This window comes from Ranitomeya imitator, chromosome 1 (genome assembly GCF_032444005.1).
Source record: "Ranitomeya imitator isolate aRanImi1 chromosome 1, aRanImi1.pri, whole genome shotgun sequence".
Lineage (NCBI taxonomy): Eukaryota > Metazoa > Chordata > Amphibia > Anura > Dendrobatidae > Ranitomeya > Ranitomeya imitator.
The window spans coordinates 404817823-404833505 of NC_091282.1; the positions used below are offsets into that span (position 1 = coordinate 404817823).

At 40.0% G+C, this 15683-nt stretch overlaps 1 protein-coding gene across 12 annotated transcripts in view; it reads right to left on the reverse strand.

Annotated features, from left to right (window-relative positions):
* The window catches only part of NTRK2 (neurotrophic receptor tyrosine kinase 2), a 446678-nt gene that overhangs the window by 10442 nt on the left and 420553 nt on the right, over window positions 1–15683 (reverse strand). The window lies entirely within an intron of this gene.

Sequence of the window (15683 nt, forward strand, 5' to 3'; positions counted from 1 at the left end):
ATAATTGGCACAGGAAAGATATATATCTTCATACCGTGTTAGCCAGTAAACAGAAAAATATTTAGAATTGAGAGTCCTCAGTGGTTGATACCTTTTAATGGCTAACTGAGAAGATGGTAACAAATTGCAAGCTTTCGAGACTACACAGGTCTCTTCATCAGGTATAGACTAATACAAAATCTGAAGAGTCACGTATTTATGCACAACACAGCACAGACATAATGCAATAGAAATGACAAGTGACGTGACGCAGAACTATCATTATGTGAGAGGGATAAACAGTTGTGGTGATAAATATTGGAACAGTTTATAGATAAGGAGTATGAAAGTTTTATTGTCCAGTGATTGGGGTGTGGTTCTGTATTGTGAGGCCCGCACAAGGTTTGAGGAGCAAATTACTTAATTGATGTAAAAAGACATAAATCCATGAGACACATTAATTCCTGCACTGAGTGTGTCAAATGTTGTCATGAGTTTATACTCCCAGACTCTTCTGTCTCTCTGAGATTTGAAGTTACCTTTTTATCGCTCTCCCATAATGATAGTTTTGCTTCACGTCACTTGTCTTATCTATTCCATTATTTCTGTGCTGTGTTGTACATAAATACGTGCCTCTTCAGATTTTGTATTAGTCTATGCCAGATGAAGAGACCTGAGTAGTCTCGAAAACTTGCAATTTGTTACCATCTTTTTAATAAAGGTATCAACCACTGAGGACTCTCAATTCTAAATATTTTTCTAGATAATTGGCTTAACCCCTTTACCCCCAAGGGTGGTTTGCACGTTAATGACCGGGCCAATTTTTACAATTCTGACCACTGTCCATTTATGAGGTTATAACTCTAGAACGCTTTAATGGATCCTGGTGATTCTGACATTGTTTTCTCGTGACATATTGTACTTCATGACAATGGTAAAAATTCTTTGATAGTACCTGCGTTTATTTGTGAAAAAAACGGAAATTTGGCGAAAATTATGAAAATTTCGCAATTTCCAACTTTGAATTTTTATGCAATTAAATCACAGAGATATGTCACACAAAATACTTAATAAGTAACATTTCCCACATGTCTACTTTACATCAGCACAATTTTGGAACCAAAATTTTTTTTTGTTAGGGAGTTATAAGGGTTAAAAGTTGACCAGCAATTTCTCATTTCTACAACACCATTTTATTTTAGGGACCACATCTCATTTGAAGTCATTTTGAGGGGTCTATATGATAGAAAATACCCAAGTGTGACACCATTCTAAAAACTACACCCCTCAAGGTGCTCAAAACCATATTCAAGAAGTTTATTAACCCTTCTGGTGCTTCACAGGAATTTTTTGAATGTTTAAATAAAAATGAACATTTAACTTTTTTTCACAAAAAATTTAATTCAGCTCCAATTTGTTTTATTTTACCAAGGGTAACAGAAGAAAATGGACCCCAAACATTGTTGTACAATTTGTCCTGAGTATGCCAATACCCCACATGTGGGGGTAAACCACTGTTTGGGCAGTGCTCGGAAGCGAAGGAGTGCCATTTGACTTTTCAATGCAAAATTGACTGGAATTGAGATGGGACGCCATGTTTCGTTTGGAGAGCCCCTGATGTGGCTAAACATTGAAACCCCCCACAAGTGACACCATTTTGGAAAGTAGACCCCCTAAGGAACTTATCTAGAGGGGTGGTGAGCACTTTGACCCACCAAGTGCTTCACAGAAGTTTATAATGTAGAACCGTAAAAATAAAAAATCATATTTTTTCACAAAAATTATCTTTTCGCCCCCAATTTTTTATTTTCCCAAGGGTAAGAGAAGAAATTGGACCCCAAAAGTTGTTGTACAATTTGTCCTGAGTATGCTGATACCCCATATGTGGGGGTAAACCACTGTTTGGGCAGATGGGAGAGCTCGGAAGGGAAGGAGCGCCGTTTGACTTTTAAAAGCAAAATTGACAGGAATTGAGATAGAACGCCATGTTGCGTTTGAAGAGCCACTGATGTGCCTAAACATTGAAACCCCCCACAAATGACACCATTTTGGAAAGTAGACCCCCTAAGGAACTTATCTAGAGGTGTGGTGAGCACTTTGACCCACCAAATGCTTCACAGAAGTTTATAATGCAGAGCCGTAAAAATAAAACAAAATTTTTTTCCCACAAAAATTATTTTTTTAGCCCCCAGTTTTGTATTTTCCTGAGGGTAACAGGAGAAATTGGACCCCAAAGTTTGTTGCCCAATTTGTCCTGAGTGCGATGATACACCATATGTGGGGGGAACCACTGTTTGGGCACATGGGAGGGCTCAGAAGGGAAGGAGTGCCATTTGAATGCAGACTTAGATGGAATGGTCTGCAGGTGTCACATTGCATTTGCAGAGCCCCTAATGTACCTAATCAGTAGAAACCCCCCACAAGTGACACCATTTTGGAAAGTAGACCCCCATAGGAACTTATCTAGATGTGTGCTGAGCACTTTGACCCACCAAGGGCTTCACAGAAGTTTATAATGGAGAGCCGTAAAAATAAAACAAAAATTTTTTCCCACAAAAATTATTTTTTAGCCCCCAGATTTGTATTTTCCCGAGGGTAACAGGAGAAATTCGACCCCACAATTTGTTGTCCAATTTGTCCTGAGTGCGCTGATACCCCATATGTGGGGGGGAAGCACTGTTTGGGCGCATGGGAGGGCTCGGAAGGGAAGGAGCTCCATTTGGAATGAGGACTTAGATGGAATGGTCTGCAGGTGTCACATTGCATTTGCAGAGCCCCTAATGTACCTAAACAGTAGAAACCTCCCACAAGTGACACCATTTTGGAAACTAGACCCCCTAAGGAACTCATCTAGATGTGTTGTGATAGCTTTGAACCCCCAAGTGTTTCACTACAGTTTGTAACGCAGAGCCGTGAAAATTAAAAAAAAAAATCTTTCCCCCCAAAATTATTTTTTAGCCCCCAGTTTTGTATTTTCCCGAGGGTAAGAGGAGAAATTCGACCCCAAAAGTTGTTGTCCAATTTGTCCTGAGTACGCTGATACCCCGTATGTTGGGGGAAACCACCGTTTGAGCGCATGGCAGAGCTCGGAAGGGAAGGAGCGCCATTTGGAATGCAGACTTAGATGGAATGGTCTGCAGACGTCACATTGCGTTTGCAGAACCCCTAATGTACCTAAACAGTAGAAACCCCCCACAAGTGACCCCATATTGGAAACTAGACCCCCCAGGGAACTAATCTAGATGTGTTGTGAGAACTTTGAACCCCCAAGTGTTTCACTACAGTTTATAACGCAGAGCCGTGAAAATAAAAAATCTTTTTTTTCCCCACAAAAAATATGTTTTAGCCCCGAGTTTTGTATTTTCCCAAGGGTAACAGGAGAAATTGGACCCCAAAAGTTGTTGTCCTATTTGTCCTGAGTATGCTGATACCCCATATGTTGGGGTAAACCCCTGTTTGGGCACACGGGAGAGCTCGGAAGGGAAGAAGCACTGTTTTACTTTTTCAACGCAGAATTGGCTGGAATTGAGATCGGACGCCATGTCGCGTTTGGAGAGCCCCTGATGTGCCTAAACAGTGGAAACCCCACAATTATAACTGAAACCCTAATCCAAACACACCCCTAACCCTAATCCCAACAGTAACCCTAACCACACCTCTAACCCAGACACACCCCTAACCCTAATCCCAACCCCATTCCCAACTGTAAATGTAATCTAAACCCTAACTGTAACTTTAGCCCAACCCAAACTGTAGCCCTAGCCCTAGCCCTAACCCTAATCCTAACCCTAGCCCTAACCCTAGCCCTAACCCTAACCCTAGCCCTAACCCTAACCCTAGCCCTAACCCTAGCCCTAACCCTAGCCCTAACCCTAGCCCTAACCCTAGCCCTAACCCTAGCCCTAGCCCTAACCCTAACCCTAGCCCTAACCCTAGCCCTAACCCTAGCCCTAACCCTAGCCCTAACTCTAACCCTAGCCCTAATGGGAAAATGGAAATAAATACATTTTTTTAATTTTTCCCTAACTAAGGGGGTGATGAAGGGGGGTTTGATTTACTTTTATAGCGGGTTTTTTAGCGGATTTTTATGATTGGCAGCCGTCACACACTGAAAGACGCTTTTTATTGCAAAAAAAATTTTTTGCGTTACCACATTTTGAGAGCTATAATTTTTCTATATTTTGGTCCACAGAGTCATGTGAGGTCTTGTTTTTTGCGGGACGAGTTGACATTTTTATTGGTAACATTTTCGGGCACGTGACATTTTTTGAACGCTTTTTATTCCGATTTTTGTGAGGCAGAATGACCAAAAACCAGCTATTCATGAATTTCTTTTGGGGGAGGCGTTTATACCGTTCCGCGTTTGGTAAAATTGATAAAGCAGTTTTATTCTTCGGGTCAGTACGATTACAGCGACACCTCATTTATATTTTTTTTATGTTTTGGCGCTTTTATACGATAAAAACTATTTTATAGAAAAAATAATTATTTTGGCATCGCTTTATTCTCAGGACTATAACTTTTTTATTTTTTTGCTGATGATGCTGTATGGCGGCTCGTTTTTTGCGGGACAAGATGACGTTTTCAGTGGTACCATGGTTATTTACATCTGTCTTTTTGATCGCGTGTTATTCCACTTTTTGTTCGGCGGTATGATAATAAAGCGTTGTTTTTTGCCTCGTTTTTTTTTTTTTTCTTACGGTGTTTACTGAAGGGGTTAACTAGTGGGCCAGTTTTATAGGTCGGGCCGTTACGGACGCGGCGATACTAAATATGTGTACTTTTATTGTTTTTTTTTTTAATTTAGATAAAGAAATGTATTTATGGGAATAATATTTTTTTTTTTTTTCATTATTTTGGAATATTTTTTTTTATTTTTTTTTACACATTTGAAAATTTTTTTTTTTACATTTTTACTTTGTCCCAGGGGGGGACATCACAGATCGGTGATCTGACAGTTTGCACAGCACTCTGTCAGATCAATGATCTGAGAGCAGTGCAGGCTGCTTCACAGTGCCTGCTCTGAGCAGGCTCTGTGAAGCCACCTCCCTCCCTGCAGGACCCGGATCCGCAGCCATCTTGGATCCGGGGCTCGAACAGGGAGGGAGGGAGGTAAGACCCTCGCAGCAACGCGATCACATCGCGTTGCTGCGGGGGGCTCAGGGAAGCCCGCAGGGAGCCCCCTCCCTGCGCGGTGCTTCCCTGCACCGCCGGCACATCGCGATCATCTTTGATCGCGGTGTGCCAGGGGTTAATGTGCCGGGGGCGGTCCGTGACCGCTCCTGGCACACAGTGCCGGATGTCAGCTGACACCCGGCCGCGATCGGCGGCGCTCCCCCCGTGAGCGCCGCCGATCGCGCTGAACGTACTATCCCGTCCATGGTCATAGGGGCCCACCCCACATGGACGGGATAGTACGTCCGATGTCAGAAAGGGGTTAATCAGAAAAAATTCTTTTTTTCCCATTTTTCTTAAAAATGTCCGCAGTTTTGAGAAGAACATCCTAGAGCTTGACTGTATCTTAGGGTTGTAGAATATTTTTTTATATGACTGGGGAAAGTTGGGAATGAGTCCGCCAACATGATTGTAGTCAAAAATTCCAGATGTTAACTAATCCTTTTACTCTGCAATGAAGACAATTCTTACTACTAGACTACGTACTGCTAAAAGGGTTGTGTAGTAAATAGAAAAAATCTTCTACCACAGGCAGAATACAACTGCTAAGTGATCTATTATAACACTTTTATAGAAGACCGGTGTATATATCTATTAATAATTAAAATGCTTTAATAGTCAAATAAAGTGCAAATTAGATTACAAATATCAACTATGGATGGGTTATACATAGTAAAACCTATCAAAAGGTCATACAGTGTTATTTTCTTCTCATTTTTGTCCCTGTGAATTTTAAAGCAGAATTGCATTCAATAAAATGTTCTTTTCGCAGTCACTTTATAAATATCCACAAGTTTATATTCACATAAAGAGTATCACTTAACAATGCATTAGCTCAGGATCTGACTTTTGTCATGGACAATATGGGGGCTGAGAAGAAACCAAACACAGACTGGACATCTGATACTCTTATGAGCCATAGACTTTCCCGAGTCTGACGTATTCTGTATAAATTGACAATTAATATAATACTGGCTCCATTATGCAATAACTAACTGACATAAACAAGATTTTATTTATTTTCTAAGCTCGAGACCAGAGCAGACTATACAGCAACCTACTTTGTTTTATGCGCAATTATCCGCTTTGTGCCCAACGAGAGATACTTCACAAACAATAATTCACGAAAACCAGTCTAATTCAGAATATGCCTCCCAGTATATGTTCTTCTTTAACTTTGCTTTCTACATTATTTACTTTCTAGAATTTCAATCTTTTTACATGTGCTCATTTTACATAATATTGGCGTTATGCTAAATTTATACTGTGGTGATCTCGGCTGGATTTTAACCAAACGGCAACATCTGAGTTATTTTTTCCATCCTATGTTTGCATAGTTTTCCTTCCACACTCCATTCAAATAAGCCTTGTCCTAGAGGGTAAAAAATGATATCACTAGTTCCCCTACTGGAGGTAGATACCATGCCAATGTCAAGCGATTTAACAAGCTTTCCAACATGGCCAGGGACATTAGCCAACTCAGACACCTATCTGAAAAGCTGTGATTGGGAGCCAGTACCTCTCTAAAGCTACATCAAGGGTGTCTTATTCAGCCAGCCAAACATTGCTGCTTACAGAGGAGTGTCTGACATAAAGGGAATCTGTCAGCAGGTTTATGCTATATACTCTCACGGCAACTTAAGGTAGGGCTGGGACACTGATTTCAGTGATGTGTAACTTATTAGACTATGTGCTGCTGTTTCAATACAATGAGTGTTTTATCAGCAGGATATCATCACTGTCAGACTAGCTCCTGCATCCCAAGTGGTCCAACCACACCCCCCAGCACTGATTAGCAGCTTACTGTAAATAGACAATGTCCACAGAACGCTGTGACTCAGTGATGTGGGCAGGGTTAGCTTTCTCAGCTCTGCTTCATGCTGCATCCAAAAACTCTGATTGTATAGTAGAATATTTTATCTCAGCATTTTATTATAGTCCACTTTATCCTCTGCTCTTCATAAAAAATCTTGTTTGTACTGTCAACCAATAACCCACATTATTAAATAATCTATCAAGTCTAAAGTATATTGCCTCTATAGATACTGCTGTATGAATTGATTCATCCTGCTCACATGCCCTCATGCAGTACTTTAGGCTTTTTTAAGTTAAGCATTGTTTATGCAAATAGATCCCTTTAAGAACTGTTGATAAACGCTTAGTGAGACTGTTAATGTGGTAAACCACACATTAATATTAATTTCATCTCTTGTGATTCACCACATAATTGGAGTTGACGTAAAAAATTGATATTTATAAAAAAATATATATTTTAATCTATCCAATTTAAATTAAAAGAACAATCAAACTGAAAGTCAGTTAATGCGCCTAAAAGCCTAAGACACTCAATACACAACTCTTTCCCTGTCCATCATGGCTTTATTTATTGATACAGCTTCCTGTTATGTCTCCATCATCTGTTCAATAAAGCTTAACTCATTTCAATATATCACAGTGAAGAACAACTACAAAAAAACCCACAAAATAATAACTCCATGTAGTGACAAGAACCACATATTTAATAGCCCAGATATAAATTAAAGCCCCTTAAAGAATAGCCAACAGGTCAACAACTACAGCTTTATTATGACCTCAATGTTGTGGTTTTGCAGAGCCATTATGATATGCTCATAAGAGTTTCTTAAAGCACCAAACAGCTCAGAGCAGCATAGGGGTAATTGCCTGGCCACAATAACCAGGAATACGTATTTATGACCACTAGCACTGTGCATAATATTGTTATGACTGAGCCTACACACTCACACGGTAACGTACAAACCAGGACAGATGCAACACCTGCACTCCACAGGTCCCTGTTCAGACTAGGAAAGTCCCTGATCTGACCCTGACTTGCCCCTGCCTGAAGGTGGAGATTGACACCTTAAGATTACAAAATAGCACCACAATTCAACATTGGCTAACCTCAAATGTCCTTAACTGCACCCTCACTGTAGACAGAAGCAACAACAAAGCAATAATATATAAATAAATAAATATAAATGTATTAGAAGATGAGGCACAGGAAAATGAACATGTTTACACAGTCACACATTAAAGATGGAGGAAAATAAACAGAACCAATAAACAAATGGAAGACGTGGAAACCTCCCAGACCAAAAATGAAGGAAAGGGAAAGGGTGCTAGAGACACCTGAATAAAGGCAAACTAAAGAAAAGAAACAACAACAAAAAAAATCAGCATCTGGATAGAGCTCAAACAGGCTTTGGCTCAGCAGAAAGGGAAAAGCAGCAATAGATCACTGGATTGCATCCCGAAACTTGAGGCATGACAAATCTACTCATTGAATGAATTGGAACTAAAGTCCTAGTATTTTCAAGCACATATTCATGAGCTATTCAGAAGAGGTTATCAATATCAGAGCCAAAGGAGTCCAACACCCCTATCTATTAGACGGTACTATCTATAGTGGGGGCCAGATGTAAAACATGGAGAATTAATTTGAGTGTAACTGAATGCTACACGAATTTTACAAAAATCTGCATTCCCTAAAATGCTGTTTTTTTTTGTAATTTGCATTGTGCGAATTCATCAAAATGCCAGCTGCCGACCTCCATTTTTCATCTCCATAAAGGGCCATTAAAAGGTTAAAAATATAAGAAAATACATATGTTCACCTTACCATTTATCTCTCCGGATAATCCATTCCTCACAGTCACCTGTCCGGTCCTCGTCACATTTTCTGATACACGCCGCAAGCGCTGAAATCTCTGGGCCTTTCACACTAAGCTGGAACTTCCAAGTCTAATAAGGTCCAGGACGGTTCTGCGCATGCACACACAAGGTCAGACTATGCGCTGAGGACTGGATGGTTGACAGTGAGGAGCGGGGGGCTGGAGAGGGGAGCGAAAAGGAGAATATAAAGAATTTACTTCATTTTTTAGATATCACACTTATTATGTTCTAGACCTCAAGGCATAATATGCGACATAAATTGAATAAATACATAGTAACATAGTAACATAGTAACATAGTTAGTAAGGCCGAAAAAAGACATTTGTCCATCCAGTTCAGCCTATATTCCATCATAATAAATCCCCAGATCTACGTCCTTCTACAGAACCTAATAATTGTATGATACAATATTGTTCTGCTCCAGGAAGACATCCAGGCCTCTCTTGAACCCCTCGACTGAGTTCGCCATCACCACCTCCTCAGGCAAGCAATTCCAGATTCTCACTGCCCTAACAGTAAAGAATCCTCTTCTATGTTGGTGGAAAAACCTTCTCTCCTCCAGACGCAAAGAATGCCCCCTTGTGCCCGTCACCTTCCTTGGTATAAATAGATCCTCAGCTAGATATTTGTATTGTCCCCTTATATACTTATACATGGTTATTAGATCGCCCCTCAGTCGTCTTTTTTCTAGACTAAATAATCCTAATTTCGCTAATCTATCTGGGTATTGTAGTTCTCCCATCCCCTTTATTAATTTTGTTGCCCTCCTTTGTACTCTCTCTAGTTCCATTATATCCTTCCTGAGCACCGGTGCCCAAAACTGGACACAGTACTCCATACTTTAAATACTTTAAAAATTTCCCTGGGAAATCCAAGCTAACAGATGAATTCAAATATTACCTGATCCGCTCATATCTATTAATTGATTTATCCTGATCGAAAAAACCCTTTGAGGAATATCAATTTTTTTTAATTAGTTAATTAATTAATTAAGAGCAGGTACTTTGGGCTAAAATTACTTTGTGTATTGGGTTTCAGTACAATTTTTGCACCGTTTGGCTCTTTTTGTCCATTTGCATCACCGCTCATTGCTGGGGAAAAAATGAGATTAATTAGAAATCCATAAGTGAGTTCTTTATGATGGGGAGATTGAAACTCTTTTATCTGTCTTTCATTGAATTCTCTCGGCTATTTCATGAGAGGAGCTCAGTAAAAGTCAAAAAAAGGAGATGCACACTCCCCGTCGGAACTAGCCCTCTGACAAAAATGTAGTTAATCCCAACTTTTAGCCAACACACCGTAAGCTGCGAGACCTAGAGCCTAAAAGATCAAACGATGCACAATTTGTAATGAAACTCATTTACAAAACTAAAATGTACAGTATGAGAAAAAAATGTGAAGGAAATTGACCCAAACCGTCTATATCCTTTTAAACGCGACATGTGCATTGACTCTTCTGAAGTTAAGGACTTCACACTTTATGTGGTTGATAACATTGAAAACGGTTCTAAATAATTAATACGTTGTGTCTATTACTGTACTTAATTGACAAAATTGCAAATAAAGTATAAAGTACAACCCAAAGCTACAATTCCGTGGCCGTAATTAGTACTGTGTCTTATGGCTTCCCAATTACAATCTGTTTTTAACAGTTCTGTTTTCCAATTCGGCAGCAGGAATGTCCTAGGTCCCTTAGAGGTACGAGGGTCCAGATACAACTGCTGACTCTCGACCAAATACAATAACGCTTGTAGCTTCTTCTTTTTCATAAATTTATAGTGTTGTCCTTATCACATTAAGGTCAGTCACATGAAGAGACCAAAACATGAATTTTGCGTTTTACATTTCAAAAAAACTCATGGGTGATAAGAGCTGCTCACTACAACACTGGACTCGTTCTGATAGTAGCGCGGCTAATGAAATGATGTCAGCCCCCTCACAGAGGAATAGTGTTATGCCGCATAGGTATCCCAAGTGAACATGACTAACTCCCATTTACTATAAAAATGAGCAATGGCCACATGGGAATTTATTGCATTAATTCATTATGTAAAAAAAAAAATGAGATCATGACATGTGGCCTTCTCTCAACCGTCTAGAACTCTGGTTATGGATTCATGTAAAATTAGAAGGGGGACATGCTGTCCATCTTCACCTTCCAAATCACTAGTGCCTTTTACGTCCGGCAAACAAGGCCACATATCGTAGCTCCCTTAAGCTGCAATCACGCTGAAATCTTTTTTACATAATTAAACCTAAACCTATATAAGCACATAGGTCCCGATTCATTAAAACTTGCGTTTGGTACTCCAGTCCCGTCTAGGAATAAACTGCGTGGAATTAATTAAGGGGCGCACACCACTTAGTGAATCTTATCAGTGGTGCGCGCCTCGCCAAAGAGGCTACTCCAGTTAGGGACTGGAGTAACATCTCTGATGTAAGAAAAGCCACCCATATTGATGAATTTGATGTAGCTCTTCCCAACCTCCATCCATTTTGCCAGCGTTGGCCAAAACTGGGGTTTAAACACAAAGTCACAAAAATGTCTGCAACTCGGCGTCGCCAAAAAAAAAGTGACTTTTTAAAGTGGTTTCCACCATTTTACTGCTTTGATGAATAGAGGCCATAATATATTGCACTGTTCGTTATATGGATATATCTCGTCGCCTAGTAAAGGCATAAGACCAAAGCATAGAATAATGGTGTACAGATTATGGTGCGTGTCCATGAGAACTTTCCATACCTATACTTATCTACTGCTTCATTTTCCGAATTTTATAGTCTTATCATAGCTTTATGTAATCACATCATTCTCACGCTGACGTTTCCTTGGGTAAATTATAAGAGGAAAATAACAGTGACAAACTCCTAAAATGGTGAAATCATGCTACAATAGTAAATGCATGGCGCGTTTGGTCACAGATACTTTTAAAGGCAGGTTAACTTCGATCATAATCGTATCCTACTATCATAAAAGCAGATCTGAGCAATGTAACACCACTGAGTAAAGCATGTTCTAGTGCTGTAAGGCAATTCACCATCATTATAGCCTTGATGTTACCATATTATTTCCTAATGGGATTATAATTGTCATACAAAAAGTTGCAAATGTATGCAATTCTATATTAGCAATAGGCAGTCAAGTACATCTGCCATATTTGACGCCATGTGCGGAGATGTGGGGTTGTAACCGCTGCAGAAGGACAAGTTATTTTCGCATTGTAACCAGACAGCACAATATCCACACGAGGGCGCTATAGTGAAGCCATTTTTAGGTATCAGGCAATGCAATGTGCTGAGAGGTAATATACCGACAGCGAGGCTTATTTCATCGTTATCTTCAGATATTGACTAATTGCCTGTTTTCTTTCACAAATCACATAAGAATACTGTAAAACAGAAAATATTCTATTCTAGCTATTGTGATAAGAATGATATGCCTACTAAAGACTGTGTACAAATGTACCAGTGTATAATGGGGTTGTCCTCTTTCAGACAATGTTCTGCACTGGCTGCAGCTCGTTAAAACAACAGCAAATCGCATTGAACCTACCTTTCCGGGGACCACCGGTGAGTCTTCCGCAACTGCTCCTGGTGTCTGGCATTGACGTCATGTCGACAGCGGGGCAGGCAATCAGTGAGCTCAGCGCCTCTGAAAGGGGCATTCTGTCTACACTAAAAAGTCACTGAGCTCACTGATTGGCTGCAGCGCCGTCGACAGGCAAGAGACTGGTGGGCAACTAAGTTTTGTGTACGGAAAAGCAATGCTGGTACATTTGTACAGGGGTATTCCCATCTCCAAGATCCTATCCCAATATGTAGTAGGTTAAATAATCATCATTTTCCACAACTTTTACTTTGGGGTTCCGACACCCAGAACCCCCACATTTTGGCACCTCTGGTGGTGGATAAATTTACATATGAGTACAGGGTGGAGCACCACAGCTCCGAACACGGTTGCTGACCATTGCAGAAAAGATTTGGAATGGAAGAGAATAGCAGCTTATCTGCAGTATCCGGCATCCAGAGGTGATAATGGATGACCTTAGCTATCCTAAGAATAGGTCATCAATCTAAAAATAATGGACTCCCCTTTTACAACAATTTAGTGGTCAGCCCAATTAAAGAGATTCTGTCACTTTGCTTTCGCAGTGCATACAGAGGCAGAGACCCTGCTTCCAGCAATGTGTCACTTACAGGGATGCTTGTGCAGTTTTGTTAAAACAGTGTTTTCCCGACAGCAGAATATCAATGCGGAGTGCTTTTCTGCCTATGCACAGCGTACACAGAACGCTGTCAATCACGTGTTATACAAAGCTCAGCATTCAGAAAATACTAGCAGATCAGAAGCAGATAAAATTTATCAAAACTACAACAATAAGCTCAGTAATAGACACATCGTTGGAATCAAGGCTATTGCCCCTACATTATGTTTCCATCAGACAGGGCAGCAGAAGCCCAGTGATAGATTCCTTTTAAGGATATATTTTAAAACTGATCAATCAATGGATTTCACAATACAATTTGCACTGGTTATTAACTAGATCTTTTAGATCTGATGAGACAAGTGTGTTAACGTATGTCTGATTGGCTATATAAGCCTGATGTGTAGATGCACATTTTAAAATTCCCAGTAAATGACAGATATCATGATTCCGTTTCTGTCCACCTAGCCTCACTGATTGCTGCAGATTGTACTGAGCAGTGTGAGATCTCAGCAACAGGAACTGACAATTAGACAAGGTGGATATTGACGTTAACCTTTCACAAAGGGTTATAGGGCCATTATATAGTGACAGATTCCCAGAGTACATTACAGGATTAGTCTGGGTTCACACCATGTTTAGGTGCTACTGAACCTATGGCCCATGCAAATGCAAAGGTACTTGTGTGCCTAGAGAGGTGCATAAGTCCCACCAGTAACATTGACTTGCAAATTTCAAGCATAGTCTCACTCCATCTAAATGTAAAGATGGCTGCATGGTGCAAGAAGTCACATCTCCACTGAAGTATATGGAAAAAGCATTTGGCTGAAATTGATGGACCCTATATACACCGGATATGTGAAAATACCAAAGGTGGTATTTATGACAGTTTGGATAATTCGTACCTTGGCAGGTGGGATTAGGGTACCACTCCTATATGGGTGGTTATGGGGGATTCACTGATATACATGTGGGTCAGTCTGCACTTCATATTATCTACTCATTTTCCTGTGAATGTAACTCTAAGTCTACGATATTTCAGGGTGAAAGTTAATCCATATTTTATCTTTTGCTAATGCCAAACCACTGTCTTCACCCACAATTCATTACATGTCAAAAGTGAAATCTGCTTTTGACTGCTAATCTCAAAGGGACTGACAAGAAATTACCAGGCTCCCAAGGCTGGTTCAATAATCCTGACCATAAATAGCAAAGAGCATTGTGTCCTGAGATTTTTTTATCAGGAAAGATGATCAACCACATTGTCTATTTTTGAATACACATAACTATGTGTACAGAAAATAAAACAAAAGCACTGTAGTATAACCACTAAGTTAACAAATATTTTTCTAATTGCGCTTGTTTCGCTAACATATTTATTTTACACCCATTTAACATTGTTAGACTTCTAAGCAATTTTGCTGATCTGCATATATACCATTTTGATTCTTAATTGTGTCTCTCATGAAACAACAATTATGGAGCTTCTTTTCTTAGAACAGTAAAATTAACAGTAAAATAAAACCACAGCATATCCCTCACCTGTCCAACGATAATCCATTTATTCCACACTGTAATCCATCTCTGCTTCAACTGGATGCCTTGCTGAACGGTGGCATGATGCGACTGTTCAGTGGGCATCCGGGAGACACTGAGCTGAGTGGCAGAGTGCAGTTTCAGTGAAATGTGGTGACTAGAGTTGAGCGACCTTGACCTTTTTAGAGTCGAGCCGGGTTTCGCGAAACCCGACTATCTCAAAAGTCGGGTCGAGTGAAATCGGCCGATTATGATGTAAAGTCGGGATCGACCGAAACACGAAACCCAATGCAAGTCAATGGGGCAGCATAGTCGGCAGTGAGTGGGGGCCAGGAAAACACCTACACTGCCCATTTTAACCCCTTAATGACCGCCAATACGTCTTTTAACTGACCTGAGATATAAGAGAATAGCCTCCCCATACAGGTGACAATCCAGCATCTGTTGGTTGTACACTATAGCTGACAACTTGCTGTATCAGCCACAATCAGTATTTGCGCCTTCTAAATCTGTTTAACCCCTTAGATGCTGCTGTCAATAGTGACTACATCATTATAAATGGTTAACAGAGTGTGGGGGCTTCTTCTTTATCCCAATTGGTGCCCTCAGATCATGATTTTGTTGTCCTGATGTTTGCGATGGCAATTCATGACCAAATAGTGGCCTTAGAGTCTGACGACTGTAGTAATCTGTTTAGAAGTTAGTAACATTTAGGTGGTAAAAATACACATTTTCATTTCTGTCATGCCATTTTGCATTAATTCCTGTAAAGCACCTGAAGGGTTAATAAACTACCTGACAGCAGTTTTCAATATGTTTAGGGGTGCTGTTTTTAAAATGGTATCACGTTTGGGGGTTTCCCAATATATGGGACCCTTAAAGTCACTTTAAACATGGGTAAGTCCCTAAAAAAATAAATGTGGTAAATTTCTTTGACAAAATGAAAAATTGCTGCTACATTTTTAAACCTCTTAAAATGCTAACAAAATAAAATAACATTTTACAAATGGTGCTGATGTAAAGTAGACATGTGGGAAATGTTATTTATTAATGGTTTGCTGTTGTATGACTATCTGGATTAAAGGGATAATCATT